At 48.3% G+C, this 16,392-nt stretch overlaps 1 long non-coding RNA gene across 2 annotated transcripts in view; it reads left to right on the top strand.

Moving 5' to 3' along the window:
• The first annotated feature begins 5,283 nt into the window (after positions 1-5,283).
• LOC108302827 overlaps positions 5,284-16,392 on the top strand; it is a 14,255-nt gene continuing 3,146 nt past the window's right edge. For both annotated transcript variants that reach the window (XR_001824536.2, XR_005199811.1), the window contains exons 1-2: positions 5,284-5,641; positions 14,242-14,522. This is a non-coding gene — a long non-coding RNA (uncharacterized LOC108302827). The remainder of the gene's footprint in view (positions 5,642-14,241; positions 14,523-16,392) is intronic.

Genomic DNA, 16,392 nt, shown 5'->3' with positions numbered 1-16,392 from the left:
TCTGTACGTTGATTTTTAGGGCAGCTTTAATGTTTGTATGTAATTATTTTTACCATGCAGGTGAAGCAAAAAATTAAATTGGGCTTTTTAATGAGGAGGAAAAAACAGCACTAGAAATGAAAGATCACAGGAGAACTTCAGCAGGTCACCTGTTTGCAAATAGTTTCTGGTTTAGGTCTCTGTTACTGAAAATACATTTCCCCTGCCGCCTTCCCCCACACGCTACAGATCTGCTGTTGCTTTCTTTGGGTTTCTCAGGAAAGAAAAGTCCCTTAGGATCCTCCTCTTCAGTCTGCCTGACAAGCCTAAAAGGAGAGCAGCATTCATGTGTGAGGGAGGGTAATGGGTTTTCCGCAGTCTCATACATACTCCATTGAATTCAGGGAGCTTTTGGGGGAACCAAATTTGTGTCCTCAGGGCTGGATGAACCCACTACGCAGCAAAGCTGGGAGCAGTACACAAGCTGCCAGCTTCCACCGGTGAAAACGACCTGTTCCTTCTTCAGCTTGCCCTTCTCCACTTACAGGCTGTGAGAGAGAACACTGGAACTCTGAAAACAAGGCCCAGAGAGTCAGATTTCCACCCTCGTGGAGGTGGGAAGGGCAGGCCCAGACATCTCCGCCAGAGGCTGGTTTTCCAGGCAGTACCTGGGAAGACCAGCTGAGCAAAGGGGAGCCATGGGGTTAGGCTCAGACACGCTGTGCCCCAGGGGCACCAAGCGCCGAACTCAGTGTTGCTTCTAGAAAGTCACCAGGAGCTGGGAATGAAGGACAAGGATGTGGTTCCATCAGGCCCTGACCCAGGCATCAGCTCCAAAGTCAGTCGCCCTCTCTCACTCTGGGTAGCTGCTTCAGCACACTCTAAGAGGCTGTTCCTGTGTCTGAGGTGAGGGATCCACTTGCCCTTGGTTTTGAGTCACAGGTTAAGGAAAGGGGACAACAGCCACGTCAGGCTCTGCTTCCAGACAGGAGCCTTTTCTTAAGAAACTGAAGTTTGTCTTTAGATCAGTTCTGCCCAGCCACAAGTTTCTCTCTGCACTGTCTCCCCAACCTGAGGCAAAAGTGTGCCCCTGTCTGGCCCCCAGCTCCCAGTCTCCCCTGGCTCTGCCATCCTCTGGGGACCCTGAGCCTGTGGGTCCTGTTTGCATGGGAACTGGTGCACGATTCTCCCCTCCTCTCCTTCTTCCAGCTCTCCTCGGCCATGTCCTCAGCACGGATGTCAGCCAGGGTGTGTGGGGCCCGGGGAAGTCCTGGACATTCATTCCAGTCAACAAGGGCGGGAACGGGTCTGCTTTGCAACCTCCCCAAAGGAGGTCAATCAAGTCCCCTCGCCTCCACCCCAATAGGGTCCTCTGTGGTTTAACTTAGTGCAGACCCAACTCTGAGCTGGGAATGCCCGAGCAAGGCAGCCAAGGCCTGTAATCAAAGTAGGGAGGAGGAGGAGGGACTTCTGGGGTCCATCTCCCACTTGCCAGTGTTTCCCTCCACGACCTTGACCCTCCTGGTGGCTCTGTCCCCTCCCTGGACACGGGACACAGCTGTGCACACTCTGGAAAGGCAAAGGAGGGCTCTTTGGAGGGCCAGCTGTGGTCCATCTGAAGGTGACAATGTGCCAGTTTGTTTTACAGGGAGGCTGCCACGGGCCTCATGATAGCAGTCCCTGCTTCCGCCTTTCTGTCGTCTTCCAACTAAAGGGGCCAGGAAATGGCCGAGTCAGCTCTTGCTGCAGCACCTTCTAGAATCAGAAGAGACCTTTCCGAGAATTTGGCTGAACCCTGAGGGTGAGGAGTGTCGGATTTTGCAGCGGGGCGAAGCTGGCAGTGCAGCCTCCACTTCTAAGTGACCTTTGCTTCGGAAACCTGCAACTCGGCCTGGAGCCTTGCCTTTGATCACGACTTGTCACCTCCCAGGAGATGTTCCACTTTCTAAGCAGGTGGAAAACGAACCCGATTAAAAATAGGGAACTGGACTCTTCACAGAGTCCCCCTGTAAAGCCAGACTACTGGCTGTACTTCGGAGGGGAAAAGGGAACATCCCTGTCCCTCGGGTCCCAGGGATCTGTGGGACCCAGGACCCCTGCACAGCCTGCAACCCGAGGACGCCGGCCTGGCCGAGCTCCAGCAGCGGGCAGAGGCTTTGGCCACAGCCACGGGCTGGCTCCTGCTCACTGGGTTCACCTTGGTGACCAGAGGGCACTGTAACCGCCCCTTCCCCTCCCTCCCTTCCTCCTCCCCTCAATGCTTTATGGACCTGAGTTTCTAGAGCTTTCTCAAAACCGTGGACACATTCCCAGTGGAAATCATGACATTTTCCGTTTCACATTACGCACTCCACAATGCCTCAGGAAGGGAGAGAGGGAGAAGGAAAACAAGGCCTGGGAGCCAGCCCCTCTCTGTCTGCAGCCAGGGCTGCTCACTGCTCTGTTTACCCTGGAGTCACCTCCCTCCCGAACTTGACAGCCAGTGCCCCAGTGTTTTCTTCTGCAGTCAAAGGCCCCGATGAATAGGTGAACTGCCTTTTCTATCTGCTCATGTGGCACATCTGGATAAAGGCGTGCCTCTCTACTTTGTTGTGTTTTTTTAAAACTTTACTTTCCACTGCCATGGTAACTGCTGCATGTTTGGCAGAGGGAAAGAGGAAAAAAAAAAAAGCTCGGAGAGAAGAAAAGGCGCTCTCAGCGCGGGGCTGGCGGCTGTCCAGGGTAATCATGCCGCAGAGCTGAAATGAGGCCTCTGGCGGGCAGCCAAGTTACAAAGAACAAAGCTGTCAGTTCCTAATGTTGGCGGCAATGCTTGTTTGGCATCCTTATATGGTTTCCCAGAACTCCCTGCCTTGGCCGCCTTCCATTCCCTTCAGGGCAGCAAACAGGATTAGCACAGCTCGGAGTTGTTTTTCTCCTCTCTCCTCCAACTGTTCCAATGACATCATCCCTGCTGCATTCATTTGCCAGCAGGCTGGGTTTTTTCTCTCTCTCCATCTCCCTCCTCCCTTCCTCCCTCCCTCTCCCTCCTCCCTTCCTCCCTCCCTCTCCCTCCTCCCTTCCTCCCTCCCTCTACCTCCATTTCTCTCTCTCTCTCTCTCCACACACACACACACACACACACACACACACACACACACACACACACGACTCTACTCCCACTCACTTCCTGTAGCCTCCCCCTCGCCTCTGACTTTCTTTAAATGCAATGTTTTAGGTCATTCTTCTTGTCCAGCTTCTCTGTTAAATTAAAAACACCCCAGTGCTTGTACATTTAGCTGAATCAAGCCAGACGCTGTATTTTATTTTTATAACTGAATTCCTGTGAGATAAAAATCTCATTTTCCTTAGTAGGCTGTAATCAGCACTCACAGGGATGTGGTTTCCAACTGCCCCAGCTCATGCTTCCTTATGAAACTCCGCTGAGAAATGAACTTGGCTCCCGTTCAGGTTTAAAGGGCCCAAGGCCGGTCACACATTACTCGCTCATGCACACACACACACACACACACACACACACACACACACACACAGGATGTGCACATAAAGACCATTACACATGCATGCACACACACATGGACACATGTCCTAGTCCAGGAAGCACCTACAGCTTCACACACAAAGAGCAAAAAAATATCCCGAGACAGACACACAATCAGTACCCAGTGTCATTCTTTCCCTTTCCAGAAGGAAAATAGGTGAATAAGTCAAGCTGAAAGCTGCTTCCGAAGAGACTGGTTTAAACTAGCAGGCAGGCCAGCGTTATGCAACTCACGGCTGGGTTCATGAAAGGAATCGAGGTTTGCCGACTGCACAAATGTTCCCTTGCCTCCGCCTCAGCCCCCCCTCCCCACCCTGCTCTGATTCATGAACTAGTTTTCAGATTCATGAATCATTCGGGAGCCAGCAAGAGAAAAATGAGTAGTATTGATCTCATTTCAATTGAAATGGGCTCATTACGGCCATGCTGGCTGTGGATGGCTTTGCACAACGAGACCCTGGCTGGCGTCCGAGGTCTGCAGGCAGGCGCCCGAGCCTGCGGGTGGGGCGGGACTCCTTGGGTGAAGCCTCCGCAGAGGGTGCCCCTTATTATTAAATGGACACAATGTGATCTACTGGTACAAGGGACTCTGGCTGGACTCAGTCCTCATTGGGCAGGCTGATCACCTTCTTTTTGTGTTGCCCATTTAATTTTATTTTTTTCAACATTAATGGAATCTCAGTGCAATTTCTCTCCTGGATTTCTGGTGACTCTCAAGGACTACCTGAAGTAGGAATTCACCTACTGAAACAACTGGCATGTCTTGGGGTTTGTTTGAAGGCAAACAAGAACTTTTTCTCTTCTCCCTCCACCCTTCTGCCTTGCCACCCACCTTGAACCCTCTTCAGTGAGAAGGACTGGGGCTAGGAAACATCTAGACTGCTATAATCTGACTTATGTGGGGAAAGGCTCTCCACCAACTGCATGACAGCCTTCACATGGACACCGGTTTTAGAAAACCATTCTTTTCCTTCCCAAATGAGATAATGGTTGGGGAAGCAGCAGCAGAGCCTGGGTGCAGAGACATCACAGAGGGAGGCATTAGGTCCCTGGGGCACATGTCGCAGGGGCTGCCCGCGAAGGAGCTATCTTTTCTCCTGCTGCCTTTCCTCCCTCTCCCGGTTTGAGTTCCAGCTCCCGCCCCATTCCAGCCCTTAGCCTTCCACTTGTCCTCCCGACTGGGGAATCTTTCCTCTTCTCTGCAACACCGGTTGGGCACCATGTGTGAGCAGATCAGGAGAGGCTGTTAGGCTTGATTTGCAGCTTCCAAATGGATTTTTGCATGGTTTCCTCTTCTAGCTTCTTCCACCCCCCGCCTCCCAGCCCTGGGAGATTGAAAACAATGGACTGGACACATGCTTTTTAGAAACCCCAAAAAGCTGTCAACCAGTGCCACAGAAGGATTCCATCCTAAGAGGCATACTTTTGAGTCCAAGAGTCTAGAAATGAGATTCTTATCCATTGACTTCAGACACACCAGCGTGCTATTAGATGCATTTCCCTTGGCAGGGATTAGATGATGTGACCTTACTCCCCTTTGTTCCTGCAGTGCCCAAAGAAACTGGGAACGACCCAAAGAAGGAAAAGGAAGACGTGTTTGTGTGAATTTCAATGAGCAATTGGTTCAGAGTCAAGAAGAGCTGTTTTGCCTTCCGTGAGGTCTGTTTGAAGGTGCCTTTCAGCGCTGAGCTGCCCGAGCATTCTTGGGCTGAATCTGCAGTCAACCAGAGCCCTGGGCCTGCCGCTCCCCGTGGGTTAAAATCACTCCCACAGATTTGCTGGCTGGCCTTAGAGCAAATGGGGATAGTGAGTTGGCTCAGGTTTTGCATTAACTCGTCTGATTTTTTCCACTGCAGCCTCCCATTCTGTGATAAAGCTAAGTTGCTAGGAAAGCTTTATGTAACACTCACCCAGCATCAGCTTCTCAGAGCAGCAAGTGTTGTTTCCAGAGTTCCCCATAAACCTGGCAGCACATCAAAACCTCTGTTTCATAACAGACTAGAAATAGGATTTTCTAATAACATTCCGAGGACTGGACTATCGCACAGGGATCTGCACTTTTATGAATTGTTAATGGTCAACTAAACAAAGACCCCCAGGACGCCCAACCTGCTATCTCGGGTCAGGATGGGAAGGGAAGCTGGAAGAATGCGGTTTCTACATCTATGATCTGTTGGTCAGTGACTCAGGGACCTTTTCAAAGAATGTGTTCAATAATCTCAAACATATTGGAGGATCTTATTCATGTTTTTAAAAAAGAAAAAAACTGCCTCTTCCTGCTTCTTCCTTCATTCAGGGAGAATGTGGTTTCCTTTTCTTTTGTTGCCAGACGCACTGACAGTTACGGATTAACCCCAGCTTTCCTTTGGGAGACGGCAGCTTTCTTCCAGACACACCTCGATTTGGGGGATCCAAATATCTTCCTGCAATAGACAAACCACACATTTCAAACCCCCCTCCCCGAGTCGTGGGTTGACAGAGTGATTACAGAGAGAAGGGAGCACGAGGTCGCCCCGTCCCTCCTCCCTCACACCCACGTGCTCCTCCCCAGCTGCGGTCCACCCCATCTCGTCCGGTTCTGGTTTAGATTATCACAGGGATGGGAGTTCCCTCCAAAAGGCCATTTGCAGCCTATTTATATGTCACTTAAACTTCTTCCTGGGATTCCAATTGCATGTTCCTTTGTTCCATGTCGTCACATTGCCCCTGCTGGCGTGGCAGTGCCTCCCTTCCTGGCTTTTCCCCATCCTCCTTGTGCAGTAAGTACGTGGGCATCACTTCAAAGCAAAAGGAGCCATTATCCGTCCCTGTTGAGGTGAGGAGGACCACTACCAGAGCCCCAGAAAATCGTAACTGTGGAAGGCAGGGGCTTGGCATTAGCAAGGCTGACCTTAGGGAGAGCCTGACGCCAGGTATCTGTCTCTGGGCGAGCATGAGCTACCTGAAGAGGATGCAGTTGTATGGGCTGTCCCTCATTCCATCCTGCGACTCTCCATGCCCTCAATATTCTCCCCTGGGTGCACTCTCTGGTCTCACTGGGATGACCCACGGGAGCACCTCATTTCCCTGACCAGGACCCAAGCTTTAGCCCAGCTAGAGCTACACTGCCCCTTCCCTGCACAGCCCTCAGCTCTGTGCACTCTGTAATGTCCCTTTTTTCCAGCTTAATCATCATCTCCGTCTCCCCAATCTCCTCAAATAATTCTGCTTGGTAAATCTCTTCTAGCTTCCTGCTTTGGAATACTGGGCCCCAGAGGTTCCAGTTCTGGGCTTTCCATGGCGAGTCTCACATGGTCATTTCTTCCGTGACTGTCCACATCGTTTCTTCCATCCCACTGGTGTGGGATAGAACACTCCATCTTCCCGTTTAGTTTCATTCAAATTTAATTTACCTGCTTCCTACCCTTTCTTCTGGATTATTAGTAAAAATGAAAAAGAAAAGGTTCCTTTCTCACCAGGGCGGTTCCTCATGTCCAAGTGGGCCCTCAGGAAGAAGCCCCATGCCACCTGACCTGCACATCAGCCCTCAAAGCGAAACGACTCCAAGGAAACCGTGGTCAGAGTGGGCTTCCCTCACCAGGATGAGATTTCATATCCTTGAGATCCATTTAGTGCCTGGACACCTGGTTGCTATGGGGATGGTTGTCATAAAAAAAACACACCAATCTGTAGAGAGATATAAAACAGATCTCGGTGGTACACACTCGGGCACATTAGCTCTGAGAAATGGCTCGCTGCTTATCACTTTATTTTGTGGACACAGCACCTCTGCTTTTCACATCCAACCTGGGTGACCTTCTTAGAACCAAGGCAACACAAATCCATTTTCAAGGGCTTCCCCAAATGCCAGATGCCCCCTGTCTTCCTGTCCCAAGCTGAGTCAGCAGAGAAGAAGAGGACATTCTTCTCTGGCACAGTTTGTTCTTTGCTGACTGCCATTGATCCATTAGCAAAACAGAGCAGGCAGAACAAAAATACTGACCCTGACAACACTTCAGATCAGGTGGCTCAGATGAGTGACAGATGTTAGCAGGAGACCTTGGATGCACTGCCCAGTTTGCAGGGGCAGAAGCTGAAAGGACACCAGAGACCAATCCAGGACACAGCGTAAGACTGCATCAGGACTGGGTGATTCAGCAAGGCGTTTGCTCAGGGCTGGGTAATTCAGCAAGAGACAGTTGAATAGGGGGCTGGGCGCAGTGGCTCACACCTATAATCCCAGCACTTTGGGAGGCTGAGACAGATGGATCAAAAGGTCAGGAGTTCGAGACCAGCCTGACCAACATGGTGAAACCCCGTCTCTACTAAAACTACAAAAATTAACGGGCAGGGTGGCCCGCACCTGCAATCCCAGCTACTCAGGAGGCTGAGGCAGGAGAATCGCTTGAACCCAGGAGGCAAAGGTTGCAGTGAGCCAAGATCGCGCCACTGTACTCCAGCCTGGGCTACAGAGTGAGACTCTGTCTCAAAAAAAAAAAAAAAAAAAGATATATAGGGGTGTTCATTAACCTCTTCTGCCCAATTCTCAAAACTTGCATTTGGTTATCGCTTGCTGAAGGTCTGTTTCTCCCTTAATCTGGCTTCTTTTCAGAAACCAGTAAAACATTTCGTGCATCTCTTGGGCATAGACTGAGACCCCACAGCTCTGGAAAGGTAAAGGGACAGACACTGGTTCATCTTGCAATTCACAAAGGCTAGCTGGAGGCCTTCTGATATTTACTTGGGGTAAGGGTAGAAAGAATAGTTTGGTGTTTGGATTTTAAGCTGTGCCATTGGCTGACTGTAACTTGGAGTAGGCAAATGGGGAAAATTAACTACAGCAACAGTCACATTATGAACGCAGGCAAGGTCTACTTCTGAAACAGTTCCTAGCGTTAGTGGGACTCCCTATCTGGAAGCCTGCATTAAATATGCTCTTTCTTTTTGGGGGAATATGTCTGAATTCTTAAAAATAGGTCAGAACTTAGTCACTGACTTCGTGTTTCATCTTCAGCAATTCCTCCGATTACTCAATGCCTCAAATTCCTTCTTTTTTATTGGGAGAAGTGAATATGCTTCTGTTTCATACCAGAGTTTTGAACGTCTCTTGCTTTGGTCAGTCCTATCACATTGCTACCGATAGTGGAGGTCAAGACCAGACTCAGACGGATGTATGAATGTGAGAACAATGAATGCATTTCTCATGCACAATACTAGTATAAGGTGCAATACAATGTGGGGACATGTGTCCTTAGTACTCCCTATCGACCGAGTGGTTACTAAAAAAGAAGTCCCGCTGTGGTCTTCCAAATCCTTCAGCTAGCTCCACTCCACTGAGCAACTGTTATTTTGACCTCTCATTTGCATATCTTCAATTTCTCTAAATACTCACTTAACCCTGCCTTATCAATAGTTTATTGACTACATCCTCTCAATCATTCTTACCTCTAATCTTTATTTTTCTCATTTAAGCTAATTTTTTAAAAAGCAGTTTAAAAGCTCAGCTGATTTCCCTTGCAACACTCTTCTCCTTCATTAATGGACCTAGTTTCTCTTTTTCCACACTCTTCTCCCGGCACACACACACACGCACACACACACAAGCGAATATGTTTATAAAAACGCCTTCTTCCCCTTAGTTCCTTTGGCTGGCATTAAATCATTCCGCCTTTTTTTTCTCTCTCTCGCCCCCATATTTTTCCTGAAAACGTTAACTTAGTCTTGGTATTCTTTGTCATTCCCCCCCCATCCGCCCCCCCCCCTTTCCCCCGCCCCGTGTTTCCATTTCTTGAAAGAGTTCAGGAGAGAGTTGCTCTTTTGATTTTTTTTTCCCCAGCCTGGCCCAGTTAAAAGCACAGGGAACACTTCTTGCTACTTTTTATCCTGTTTTCTCCGGACTTGTAGCTTCAGCCCTGCAATTATGGCCTCTTTCATGTTATCTTTCTCCCAAGGCAGCAGCTCACATCCTGGCAAGCCACACAATGGCAGCATGGGTCCTGACTTAGCTTTCATACCTTTTGTTTCAGCATGCAGGATTTCCTTATGGTTTGTTTGGGCTTTAAAAAAAAACTTATTTACGGATCCTGAGAGGTGCCAGATTTACAACCCTGAAGAATAAAGGCCAAGTTTCTATGTGCCTGAAAATATTCCATCATGTCCAGGCCAGTGTGATGTTTGGGGCCAACCTAGAGCCTGGTTTGATGGCTGTGTGTGCTATCCGGTTGTTGCCAAAGAAGGAGCTGCGAAAACAGACACACGACCACAGCTGACTGCGCCTCTACTGCGCCTCTCGTTGCATAGAGAGGAAGGACATGGGAGGAATTCAGACCAGGATGATGTCTGGAAAGGGGAGGATGTTGATTACATTTTAAAACGACAGTCTTGTTTAGACTCTGGTAGTCAACACTCATCATTTATTTGTTTAAATTAAGCTTCCTCGCCTTAATTAAAAGTTGCAATGTGATTTAAAAAATGTATCCAACTGTGTTTAAACCTCACATTCCGAGATTTTGTACCAAGGCCCTATCTTTATACGGTAATTTCAATACAATACTGCATTTTCACAAACAAATACTTATTTAGAGACATGAGGTCTTTTTAGGAGACAGAATATGTGACCTTCCTGGTGGAACCACAGATGCACGCTTAAGCATGAGCACATTGTAGGTTGACTCAGTAATCTCCAAACAGCGAGGTCTGTTTTCTTTTTTTTTTCCTTGCCGCCAGGGTAATGTTGTTGCCTGAGAAGCACTGGAGGAGAGGCAGGAATACAGACAGACTTGTCGAGAGCACTTAAATGTGTGCACACACAGTGACAAAGGGTGGGCTTGTTGTACGGCTCTATCACGGAGCCAGGAGATGTGCCTCGGGAAGATGAAAGGTTGGTACTGTCTCCATAGCATGGAGCCCCGCTCTAGACCAGAGCACTTAGGGAACTAGGGTCTGGGTGATTTCAGAGGCCCTGATCCAAGTAACTCTCCTAAGAAGTCTGACGCTGTGTTCCAGATTTGCACTTTACATTTACCCCTTGCATCAAGACAGTGTCTCCAGAAGTTTCCTCCTAAAACTTTTTCTTGGCTGGACGCAGTGGCTCATGCCTGTAATCCCAGCACTTTGGGAGGCCGAGGGGGGCAGATCACGAGGTCAAGAGATTGAGACCAGTCTGGCCAGCATGGTGAAACCCTGTCTCTACTAAAAATACAAAAATTAGCTGGGCATGGTGGCACATGCCTGTAATCCCAGCTACTTGGGAGGCTGAGGCAGGTGAATCGCTTGAACCTGGGAGGCAGAGGTTGCAGTGAGCCAAGATTGCGCCATTGCACTCTAGCCTGGCGACAGAGTGAGTGAGACTCTGTCTCAAAAAAAAAAAAAAAAGAACTTTTTCTTCCCCTTAAACCCTTAAAACACTATATCCTCTGCCTGAAGTGACAGTCTCTGCCAACCCATGCACCTTGATAGCACATTGTTCAAGTTTTGAATCAAACGTCACCTTTTCATGGAGAACTTCCCGAATCTGCAGTTAAAATTTATTTCATTTTTTTCTGGGTGTCCCGAGTAAAACACCCTCTGTTAAAGATTTATCCCTTCTGCTCTATTACAGCTATCTGTGGGCATCCCTCAATGGTGAGCTCTGTGAGAGCAAGGACTGTCTGTCCTCCAGCTCACGACTCGTGCTAAATACTGCTCTGTCCGGAATTTATTGTTCTGTATTTTGACGTCTCTGTCCAGATGTCTCTCTGGGATCACAGACGGAAAGCTCTTTTGAGTACATGGACTTTGTCTTGTTTGTCTTTACAGCCTCAGTGCTGAACAGACTGTCACACTGAAGGTGCTCAGATGCCTGTCGGATGATTGAAGTCACACAACCTGTACACAGAAGAGCTAGGTGTCCACACCGCCTTCCCGACTCTTTCCGTTCCGTGTACCCACCTTGCTGTCACCACCTACTCCTTTCTTACTCCTTTTCAGTCCAGTGAAATCTAGCTAGCTTCTCCCTTACCCGTAACTGTTTCATTGTAACTTACTCTTGCTCAGATTACCAGAGCTATATTTAGACCTCCTAAATAGTACCATACATTGTCTACAGTCCAAAGGAGTTTGGGACTGTATTCAGTTCGCATGACCCCTCCTTCCCGTGGAAACCCCCTCTTGCCTTAGTTTCCATGGCACGACAGCCTTCTACTTGCCTTCCTTTAACAGAGCTCGTGTATTCGGCAATTATTGGTACTCCCAAGACTCCTTGTTCTTCCTCCTTCAGAGGCGTGTGCTGCTCAATAACTCCGACTCAGCCGTGATTCCAACAGCCGTGCCAATGTGAAGGACCCTAGAGTTCCATCTCCAGCAAGGACCTCTTTCCAGAGCATTGGGTGCATATTCCCGTTAACCTACCAGACACCTGCACATGGGTATCCCAGGGCCCCTTTAAACTCAGATCATCATCTTCCCACCAAAATCTGTCCTACCCTCAACTCAGGTCAAAGACCTCACCATAGAAGAACAAAGGAAGCAGAAAACTAACAAGTGGCAGGTCACCCACAAAACCTTAGTGTCATACAAGAGGGCTGTCCTATGTGGTCATGCTCAGTATTGAGCAGTGTAATGAAGACGCGCATAGTGTGTGCTGGGCAATTTCCATTATGTTTCAGTGGCCCCACCCGGCTGGATCTCCCAGGAGGGCTACTCCTGCTTTAGTTAATGATGAGCATTTAGGCCAGACGCCCTTGCAGATACGGTTCCTACATGGCACACACGGTTGCAGCCTTGCTCTAAGGCATAGCCTGCCTTTTTTTTTTTTCAGTATGATAAAAGAAACGCAGAATATTAATATATTCTCCCTGGTTTTCAAAGATTCCCAGTGCATTTTTCTAATACAGCAGCTATTTCCATTATATTTTCTTCTTGATTCATCATTTTTGAACAAGGCCTTGTGGGTTTGAGGGCCGATAAGAAAGAAATAGTGCTGGGGAGAGGGCGAGGAAGATTGCCTCAGATGAGAGACACAGCTGTAAATCTCGAAGTAAAATTATCTTTGTGAACTAAATGGTACCTGAATTTTATTCAAGTGGAAAGCTGGGCAATTGAGTGTGATTTAAAATGATCCCTGTTCTATGCTTCAAATGCACTGAAACAGGTTTCTTTTGCCATATCCTGCAGAACATATGCAAATTGAAGTTGTATTGTTTAGTCTGAAGAAGTGAAAGCTGACTGCATAATTGGACGGCAAGGATATAAAGTATTATGTTGAGGATATATGCCATGATTTACCATTAAATAGTATACAAAATTAAAACGGACTTAAAGTGCTCAGGAAATATGTAGGTTAGATAATAGAGAAGTTAAAATTTCTAAAAATAGCGAATACTTCATGGATTTTCAATTTTTTTTTTTTTTTTTTTTTTTTGGCGGCAGGGAGAAGATACTAGGGGAAAAAACGGAAAACTTCCTCGTGGTTTTTCTTTAGTAGCTTGGAGTCTGTGCTAAAGAGCAGAGATTTCAGAGCATGGTCTTGGAAACCTTTTTGTTCTTTGTTTCTTTTAAGATACCACATGACTCTGTCCCCTGGCCACAGAGGCTGATTTTGCTGCATCTGACATGGGTTTCTTATCTGCTGGGAAGGCCCAATATCTAATTTCCTCGTCTGCACCCTGCAGAAATCAGTTGAAATTAGGCAGTGATCGATTATCCCATCCCATCACACCTTTCCTAGATCAGATGATGCCGACTGAGGCTTTCCAGTATGGACAACGCACGTTTTTCTTCTTTTTACACCTTTTCTTCAGAGGACCTGACTCATTCCCCATAAAGGGATGAATCACAGCAGAGACCCCCTGTACCCACACTGTACCGTTGCGGGGGCTGGGGGACAAAAAGCGGGATGGTGGTAGCGGGGGTGTTGCCCCTCATGACACGAATCAGGCCCTTCCTCTGCACATTTCACTGAGGGAATTCTGAAACGGGGTTCTAAGTTGTTCTCTGAGATGGAGCATCTTGCACCACCTTGCAGCGTGGCTCTGGGGCCTGTCTTTTGCCCGGGTCTAGCCGAGAAAGGGCAATGGCAAGAAGGGGGTTGGCAGTCAAGAGAGTGTTAATTCCAAGGATCAAGGGTTGGCACATCTTGGAAGATTCTAGAAGTGTTCATTCAGATGGCAAATATGACGACAACCTTACTGGCCTTCCTTCCAGCAAGAAGGCTAACGTGGACTTACTCACTGCTGCCAACCACCAACCCTTGACCCTTGGAATGAACCAGTCTGTTAACCCCCAAACCCTTTCTTGCCATTGCCCTTGCTAAGCCAGACCCAGGCAAAAGACAGGCCCCAGAGTGACGCTGTGAGGCAGCGCTTCACGCCGCTTTCAGCAGGGAGGTACCTGTTACATTCTGCCTTGTCCCCATGACCTAGTTCATGCCCTCGATAGGCCGGTGAGATGCGCAGGAGCTTCCTGAAGGACCACGTCCCCTGGCCTTTATTTTTGTACCTCTGTGTGAGATTTTCTCAACTCTTGCTGTCCAGTAGAATCACTTAGAGAACCTGTAAATAATACCTATGCTCAGGCCCCACCCGAGACCCATTAAACTGGATTCTCTGGGGAGGAAACCTGGCAGTGGTGCTGTTTAAAAAGCTCCCCAGATGATTTTAGTGTGGAGCCTGGATTGAGAATTGCTGGATCAATTGCTGGGGGAAGAGAGTTCTGTGCCAGGATGAGCCAGTTTTCATAACACTCAGGAGCCTTACTCTGTGTAGGTGATACCTACACTTTACCCAGGAGTTTCAACAGATCAAGGACCATTGCCCAATCGGCTGGGGAGTGACATGAGAGAGGCACCCGCAAGGAACGAGTACAGGGAGCCCACTGATGCGGGAGAGCTGCACAAAGTTCACTGCAAAGGGTGAAACCTGAATTGTCTGCAGTACGCATGGGTCTTTGGCAGACAGATGAGGAGGCTGGACATTTCCGCAGAAAGGACAACATGCAGGTGTCTGCGTGACACCTGACGCAGCAGGACTTGTCAGGGGACTAGAAGGTAAGGGCCAAAAAAGCAGGGTCTGGGGCTTCCTTGTCCCCTTCCAGGAGCTGAGACCTGAGCTGGACAACATCAGGTACATAACGGATACTAGTGGAAGGAAGGAATTGTTGGACACGTAAGCGTTGCCTTCTCAAGGAAGCAGGAGGTGCCTGGAGATGAGATGGAGACAGCAGGGGCCCTGCCATGGAGGGAATTCTGCACCATGTTAATTAGACTTTACCCAGTAAGCTAGAAGTTCTCACCTGGTTCAAGGACGAGGATCTATATTTAATAAGAAAAACAAAATTCTTTCAGACCATCCCCAGTAGTAGTAGTCATACTTTAAGAACCATTGAACCATAAAAGCATGTAGACTAACAAATGACTCAAAATTTAATGAGTTTTTAGTGGATTATAATTTTGATTACAACAGCAAGGTTCAGGTTCTGTCTCTGTTTATATCATAGGTTAAGAAATGTTTAGCTTTTCTTATCTTTTTTTTTTTTTTTGAGACAGAGTCTTGCCCTGTTGCTAGGCACCAGGCTGGCGTGCAGTGGCACAATCTCGGCTCACTGCAACCTCAGCCTCCTGGGTTTCAGCAATTCTCCTGCCTCAACCTCCCGAGTAGCTGGGACTGCAGGTGTGCATCACCACACCCAGCTAATCTTTGTATTTTTAGTAGAGACAGGGTTTCACCATGTTGGCCAGGATGGTCTCGATCTCTTGACCTTGTGATCTGCCCACCTCGGCCTCCCAAAGTGCTGGGATTACAGGCGTGAGCCACCGTGCCCGGCCCAGCTTTTCTTATCTTTCTAACATAAATCATGACTATTTTGAGCTCCTAATAGTAGATTAGAGTCTCTCTCAGGCCAGGTGTGGTGGCTCACACCTGTCATCCCAGAGCTTAACCTTGCTGTTGTAATCAAAATTATAATCCACTAAAACTCATTAGGGTTAGACCAGGGCGGGGGGGCTGCTTAAGTCCAAGAGTACGTGACCAGACTGGGCAACGTAGCAAGACACCGCTTCTAAAAAAATAAAAATAAAACGTAACCAGGCATGGTGGTTCCTGTCCATAGTCCTGGCTACTTGGGTGCTGAGATGGGAGCATCCCTGTAGCTCAGGAGTTTGCGGCTGCAGTGGGCTGTGACTACACCACTGGACTCCAGCCTGGGTGACAGAGCAAGACCCTGTCTCTAAAAAAAAAAAAAAAAAAAAAGTCTTTCTCAGTTCATTGTCTGGCTTGGAACTTAAGAAAAACTGCAAGGACATGTGGACTGGCTGTCTCCTGGCTGGGGAAGGAAGTCTAAGAAATGTCTTCATGACCGTCCTTTCCTCTTTCTGAAAATCTTCCTGTAGAACCCCAGGACCAAGGTTTTGAGGATCCAGACTCCCTTGGAATCCAGTCATTGCCCCTCTGGAGTCCTGAGAGCTCTAAGACACAGGTCTTTATTCCTTTTGGAGTTTGCAAATCCCTGGTCCTCTAGAACAAATCCCTCCACACTCCCACCCAGATCAAACAAACAAATAAGCAATCGCAAACAGACAAGTTTCTCTACCTGGGTTGTTCAGAGCCGAGACGTTTATTTATTTTTTCTGGAGCTAGAAGAGTTCAGAAGTGGCTATCAGGCCTTTCCTAATAAGAATATTCACTAACACCTGGGGTGAGGTGGCTCACACTTACAATCCCAGCACTTTGGGAGGCTGAAGTGGGCGGATCACCTGTGGTCAGGAGTTTGAGACCAGCCTGGCCAACGTGGTGAAACCTCGTCTCTAGTAAAAATACAAAAATTAGGCGGGCATGATGGTGCACACCTGTAGTCCCAGCTACTCCGGAGGCTGAGGCACAAGAATTGCTTGCACCCAGGAGGTGGCGGTTGCCGTGAGC

Source organism: Cebus imitator, unplaced genomic scaffold, assembly GCF_001604975.1.
Source record: "Cebus imitator isolate Cc_AM_T3 unplaced genomic scaffold, Cebus_imitator-1.0 Scaffold42, whole genome shotgun sequence".
NCBI lineage: Eukaryota > Metazoa > Chordata > Mammalia > Primates > Cebidae > Cebus > Cebus imitator.
Note: the sequence above shows the minus strand (reverse complement) of the source record. Positions and strands in the feature narration are given on the sequence as shown.